This window comes from Pelophylax lessonae (genome assembly GCF_965119305.1).
Source record: "Pelophylax lessonae genome assembly, chromosome: 3".
Lineage (NCBI taxonomy): Eukaryota > Metazoa > Chordata > Amphibia > Anura > Ranidae > Pelophylax > Pelophylax lessonae.
This window is the reverse complement of record NC_138770.1, coordinates 71,961,051-71,968,787: the sequence shown is the minus strand read 5'-3', so window position 1 is coordinate 71,968,787 and position 7,737 is coordinate 71,961,051.

Here is a 7,737-nt window from a genome sequence, read left to right as displayed (position 1 = left end):
AAAAAGCAAAAAAAAACTGCTGCATGACTTGGGACTCAGACTGCTTGACTGATTTGCAAGGGGGTGAGGTGAAAGACTGATGGACATAGGCTGCAGGTGCCAACTCTGATCTTTCAGCAGGAGATTGGGTGGGAGACAATGTGACGGAACTGGATGCACTGTCAGCAACCCAATCTACTATCACCTGTACTTGTTCTGGCCTCAACATTTGTAGAGCCGCATTAGGCCTGACCAAATACTGCTGCAGGTTCTGTCGCTTACTCGCCCCTGAGAAAGGTGTTTCACTTGTGCGTGTAGCTGGCACAGATCGACCACGTCCTCTCCTTGCAACAGGGGCTCCACCAGCAGCACCACGACCGGGGCCACGTCCCTTATTTGACGTTCTCCTCATATTTCTCAAATTTAGGATCTTGCCCTAAATCAGTGTTTTTGAATAGCAGAATAGAACAACAGTATCGAAAGGGTGTATCTCACAATGACAGATGCAGCAAGGGCTATGAAATTGTGGATTTTTGCCCAAAAAGGGTGTTTTTAAAAACCCAGAAAATTATAGCTATTTACTGTAGCTTACAATGCACACTGAATAATGCACCAGAGGCCCCAAATGTAGGGTATTGCCAGAAATGGGTGTTTTTTCAAAGCCTGAAAATTCTTGAAGTATTTCAAGCTTGTTTTTATCACAGATGCACCAAGCAAGGGGCGTACAATTGTGTATTTTGCCCAAAAAGGGTGTTTTTTTTTTTACTAACACAATATGACAGCAGTATATAACACTTGAATTCTACACGTACAGATGCAGCAAGGGCTATAAAATTGTGGATTTTAGCCCAAAAAGGGTGTTTTTAAAAACCCAGAAAATTATAGCTATATAGCTTACAATGCACACTGAATAATGCGCCAGAGGCCCCAGATGGAGGATATTACCAGAAATGGGTGTTTTTTCAAAGCCTGGAAATTCTTGAAGTATTTCTATCTTGTTTTTATTACAGATGCACCAAGCAAGGGCTGTAAAATTGTGTATTTTGCCCAAAAAGGGTGGTTTTTTACTAACACATTATGACAGCAGTATATAACGCTTGAATTCTACACATACAGATGCAGCAAGGGCTATAAAATTGTGGATTTTAGCCCAAAAGGGGTGTTTTTTAAAAAAAAAGAAAATTATAGCTATATAGCTTACAATGCACACTGAATAATGCGCCAGAGGCCCCAGATGGAGGATAATACCAGAAATGGGTGTTTTTTCAAAGCCTGAAAATTCTTGAAGTCTTTCAAGCTTGTTTTTATCACACATTCACCAAACAAGGGCTGTAAAATTGTGTATTTTGCCCAAAAAGGGTGTTTTTTTACTAACACAATATGACGACAGTATATAATGCTTGAATTCTACATGTACAGATGCAGCAAGGGCTATAAAATTGTGGATTTTAGCCCAAAAAGGGTGTTTTTAAAAACCCAGAAAATTATAGCTATATAGCTTAAAATGCACACTGAATAATGCTGCAGAGGCCCCAGTTGGAGTGTACTGCCAAAAAAGGGTGTCAAAAATTTCACAAAAGCACATATGCAGTGCTGGTGCACTGAGCTTGCATAAAATGCCCCCCCCTCCACCAACCTAACTAACAGACGGGTAAAAGTAATTTTTCTCTGTCACTGGGCTCAGGGCAGGGTAAAAAGATTGTGCACTGCACCCACACAAAAAAATCTATGTAGATCGCACGCTGACTGAGTTCTGATTAAAGAATAAAACATCCAGGTGTCCGCTCAACTCTAATTCTGTTCACTCCTATTCTCTCCCTCAAAGCATCAGCCGCATCCTTTCCCTACACTAGATAGAGGAGAGTGACGTGCGGCGCTACGTGATTCCAGCTTATATAGAGGCTGGGTCACATGCTGCACTGGCCAATCACAGCCATGCCATTAGTAGGCATGGCTATGATGGCTTCTAAGGGCACACTAGTTTAACGCTTGTTGCTTGGCTGCCCTGCAGCTTTTTTTAATGCGCCATTAAATTGCTGAACACCGAACTGGATACCGAACATACAGTAAAATGTTCAGGTTCAGGTCTGGGTTCCAAAAACCCTAAAGTCCGGTACGAACCTGAACTTTACAGGTTCACTCAACCCTAGTGGTAATTAAACTCACTTGGTGATTTATATCAGCCTCTGAACCTGTGTTCTGTGGATTTGCTTAGAGCAGCCCGGATCCTCCTCTTCTCAGGTCCCCCTTCTGTGATCCTGGCCCCTCCCTCCTATATCAATGAATATTACGTGGGAAAACAAATAAACAATAATATCCAGTAAACAACCAAAGTCTGGAATGCCAGACAAAAATAATAAAAAATAAAAAAATACAAAAAACAAAAGAAAAGGGAGGGTATGATAGGAAAAAGAAGAGTAAGTAGAAGAGAGAGGGGGGAAGCAAGTGAAAAAGAGGGTAGACAGAGGAAACTTGAGTTTGAAGAAGAATACTTATGAGTAGGAAGAAGAAATGTATGTAGTCTGCCCAGGGCTCCCAGACTGAATCTAATTTCTGGACTATATCCTGGAGAATACTGATAGCTTTTTCCTGGGTCATTATCCTATGAAATCTTTCGCTTTGCTGCTAGAAAGGACACAGAAGTCTGTTTCCATGCTCTAGCAATTGTAATCTTGGCCCCCAACAGGATAAAATAAATCAATTATTGAAGGTTTTTAGAAAATTTTCCCACCTTTTCATTTAATAGAGCAATTCATGGAGATTTGGGGATTGCCAAACCTGTGACCTTCCCAAGCAAATGAAAAATCTTATTCCAAAAAAAACCTTATGCGGGGACAATGCCACCAGGTATGAAGAAGATTAACCAAATGTCCGCAGCCCCTAAAACAGAATGGGGACAAACCCGGGTTAATCTTAGCTATGCGTGAAGGAAAGTGATATCATCTTGTAAACATTTTAATACTAGCCTCTACCAGAGACATTTACAACCCCTTTAAAGGATCGTTGGATGTATTGGTAACCAGGTATCTGAATTCTGGGTAAATTCTAAATCCTGTTTCCATAGTAGAGCATATGAGGATTTTTCCAAAGTTTCTGCTAATGATTAGTATATTAAGGAGAGCCATGGTTTTAAAGCACCAATGTTCATATGGATTAACCCTCAGAGGCAGGGCCGGTACAAGGGGTGGGCAGGAGGAGAAGCTGCCCTGGGCGGAGTGTGGGAGGGGGCGCCAAAAACATTCAAGCATCACCTTTTTTTCTAAGCTCCTGTGTTCCTAAAGCCTGTCCAAAAGCAGAGCTAATAATGCGCCCATACCTCCTGCAGGCTTCCCGCCCCTTGATGGAAAGGAGAGAAACACTCTCCCCGGCACCGGTTTAGGACAGGCTGGCTGGTTGGATCGGAGCAGTGAGAGCTCCTGTACAGGTGGGCGGAGCAAGCAGAGCACACTACACTGCGGCCTCGATCACTGCTTTTTGCCCAGCAGACATTGGAGTTCTCCTCCTCTGCAGACTGAAGATAAGAGACAGCAGACTGAATTTTCTCCTTCTGTGAGTCCCGATGTGTCCTGTCCTGTTTTACACTGTGCAATGCTGTGCTGTGCGCCTGTACTGATCCTTGCAGTGCAGGTTTACTAAAGAGAAATTAAAATGTTTTAAATAGGTTAGGAATATACTGGGACTTTTCAGGCTCCACATACTGTAGATGTATTCCACATACACACTATATCTTAATGAAAATCCTGCCTTTTCATAAGATATAGTATGTAGAACCTGAAAAGTCCCGGTATATTCCGAATCCTAACCTAGTCAAAGATTTGATCATAAACAAGTGAGATGTTGCAGCCCAACTCCAGCAAAGTGAAACAGTCCACCCTTGCAGTGCTGGGGGAAATAGCCTCATGTATACTTTCTCCAGCCAGCTGCAGCGCTCTCCTCTTCCACCCAAAGTCTCAGCATTTACCATACAGGAACATTAAAGTGGTTGTAAACCCTCTCTTTCAAATTGTACCTATAGGTAAGCCTTTAATAAGGCTTACCTATAGGCGCTATAAATATCTCCTAAACTTGCACTGTTTAGGAGATATTTACTTTTAATGCAGCCGATCACGTCATCGGCGCATGCTCTCTGAAGCAACGGCCGCCTATGCTGTTCCTTCAGAGCCCTGTGCCGTGACGTAATCGCGCCTCCAGCCAATCAGATGGCCGGAGGATGGGAAGCAGGACGGCCGAACATGTTGGCCCTCCTGTAGCTGAGCGGGCAGCACTGCGGGGGCTTCGTTTTAAGGTAAGTATTTCATAATGAGCTAGTATGCGATGCACACTAGCTCTTTATGCCTTTGTCTTACAGGGTTTTTTTTTTTTTTTTCATTTTTGTGAGATGGGTTTACTTCCTCTTTAACCCTGTATGCTATGATGAGGCTGGAGTGTGACCACAGCCAGTCAGAGTGTTTACCCAGGAGCTCCCGAGGACCAGTCACAGCACTGGAGAGGGCCTACTGGAGCAAGGAGTAAGGCCCCTTTCACACAAGCGGACCGTTCAGATCCGCCTGTCAGTTTTTTGGCGGATCTGAACGGTCACCCCATGCATGTCTATGGTGCATCGGATGTCCGCTGACATACAATCCGATCCGTCAAATCTGGACGGATGGAGACCCTATTTTCCATCCTTCCAGCGGATGGGATCGGATGAGAATGGACAGATGGTTCGTTCCCATCCGATTCCCCCATAGAGATGTATGGGGACCTGACAGCTGTGTCTCCGCACACAGTGCATAGGACAGCTGTCTTCCTCCTGCTCAGCAGGGGATCGGCGGATTGATCCCCCACTGAGACAAACAGAGTCCGTTTGACGGACTATATGTGTGAAAGAGCCCTTAGGTAAAGCTGGGCACACATGGATCAAAATGAGTTTGGTTCAGCAGGGACCAGCTGAATTTTGATCTATGTGTGTCCTTGCCTGTTAGACAGAAGCCACCTGTCAGATCAGCATCTGTAAAATGGGAGCCTGCTGGAAAACCTTGTTCAATCAGCAGCTTGCAGCCAATAAGCTGCAATGCTGATCAGTGTATTCTGACAGGGAAGAGTCCCCACTGCCAGAATACGCCTCGAGGGGGGTATTTCTGCATCCACCTCTCGTGTGGATGAATGAATCTGTAAGTGTTTTTTTTTTTCAATTTAGCCAAGTGGCTGAACCAAAAAAAACCTATGCATGTGTGCCAGTTTAAGTGCCAGATCACACTATTGTGATGCCAGACATCGTATGTGATTTGCACCACATTGTTGTGCAGATCACATGCGATGTCTGTGCAATGTGATTTCAGCCATACAAATGTTTTAGCTGAAATTGTATCGCATTTGCACAATAATGGTGCAGGGCCCTTTTTTGGTTTGCACTGGAATCGCATTGCATGGGTGTTCACACCTATGCGATCCAATTCCTGCACCATTTCACAGATCGCACTACGATCTGTGAACCAATCTGGAGGTGTCATTAACTTTACATTGACACCCCCCAGAGATTTGCAGATCTCAGTCTAAACCACTGTGCGATTCTGGTGCAGTGTGAGAACCGGCACTGAATAGCAGGGTTTCCCGCATCACACCAGTGTGAACCAGGACTAAGTGGTTTTATCCTAATCCTCTGCTCCTAGAATAAAAAAGTCCCATACACACAATGAGAATATCAAACCATTTTTTTTTTTTACATGCTAGTCTTAGGAATATACTGGGACTTTTCAGACCCCATTGCAAGGGTTGATTTTTGTTTTTTTTCCTGAAGTTGGGATTTGAACCTTTATTATGAAAAAAATTCAGGGAAGACATTTGGGTCAGACAGGTACATAAATTGGCGGTTTAATGTATATATTGAGTGTTTGTATGTATGTATGAATGCATATACAGTATGAAATGCCTCATAGGAGTAAATTATTCAGTCCTGAACTTTGCACTCTATGCATGGGTGTAATTATCAAGGGTGGTTATCAGGCATGGGTAAGATGACTGGTCATGCACAACCTGGGGGGGGGCGCAGTTTGGCATGTTCGCCCTGGGCGCTGGGTGACCTTGTCCCAGCACTGCTTAGAGGGTCTGGCTTGGTCTTCCAGAACAGGAAATTTGGAATTTGACAGGAAATTCTTGACAGGAAGTCTTGAGAACAGGAAATTAGGAATTTAAGTCAGTCTGAATTTCTCCGAATGAGGCATCTCAAGTTTGCTAACACAGTGGCTCACCATTAAGGGATCCAGTGTGGAGAAGAAGTGCCCTATTGTGAACAACCCTTTATTTAACCACTACTGGAAAGCTCTAATATAAAGACCCGGTTGGAATTGTGGATTATGGAAGAGGCGATTTAGAGGACAAAGTTCGGACACAATTGCAGTATTAGAATAGAGAGAATCGCATAAGGCCATGGAGTGTGAGAGAGTAAGGGCTAAGATAGGTGGTCTGGTCTTAGTGGGACACCAAAGAAGAAAATCTATAGTGTGTCTGGGAATTGATTGCCTTTTCATGTTAACCCAGTCAGGTCTATTATTACTGGAATAGACTATGGATATTTGAGCTACTTGGGCAGACTGGTAGTACCTCCATAAATTTGGTAGACCTAAACTCCCTTGGGAATGTGGTCTGAAATGAATACTTTAGGGACATCGGTGAGCTTTAGAGCCTCAAACAAAATTAATGATTTTGGATTGAGAGGGGACTTTAGAATTGGGATTGGAAGAGATCTAAAGAGGTATAAATAACCTTGGCCATAAGGTCATTTTGACAGAGTTCACTCTACCTAACCACGAAAAAGATAACATATGGACCATGAGTCCAAGTCAGCACCCAGTTTTTTTGTAAATTGTAGGAAAATTTGCATTATAAAGTTGACCCACGTCAGCCGTCATGTTGACCCTCAAATAAGGAAGAGTGGATGAGCTCCAATGGAAAGGAAAATTACTTTGAAGTCTCTCAAGTAGAGAAGGAGGAGTAGAGATGTTAAGTGCCATAGATTTAGTCAAGGTAACTTGTAGCCCTGAAGCTCTCGCAAATTTATATAATAGGGCTAGTATGTTTGGTGTGGAGATTAGTGGAGAGGTGACAAAGTAAGTTGTCGGTGAATAGAATGCACGTGTGAGTCTGAGGACCACGCTGAACCCCATTTAATCTATTAATTTTTTTTAACAGCATATAACAATCATAGTGAATACAGACTACAGTCGAGAATATATAAGTATATTTATTCACAAGACATGTATTCACAATAAATAGTTAGACTTGAGGTGACACAAAAAAGATAACTTTCACATAAAATACAACTTAGACAATAAATGCAAATGTGACATGTGGCTCAGTAATAAAAGTAAAAGAAAGCAGGATTATGTTTTTTCCAGGTATAATAAAAACCATAGACAAGTGTTCTATATAATCAGACCAAAATTGTCTGCGAATTGCGCAGCCAACAATCACTCTTCTGCAGTTGGAGTGAGAATAGGCTATGCAAAACGGGAGACTAAATCGCTAATATTGCGCTAAGGGAAAGAGGGGGAATTGATTGGGACTTTAATTGAGGAAATGACAGTGTAAGGTCATATTCTTGCATCCCTACTACAGGATAAATATAAACAAAAATAAATTGGGACTTTATATGAAACACATGGCCGCAATCAAAGAGAATATATCAATAAATAGATCAATGAGCTGACATGGGTATTACATATATGTACATAAAATTCATAACGCAATATAAACATATAATATCACATTTAATTCATA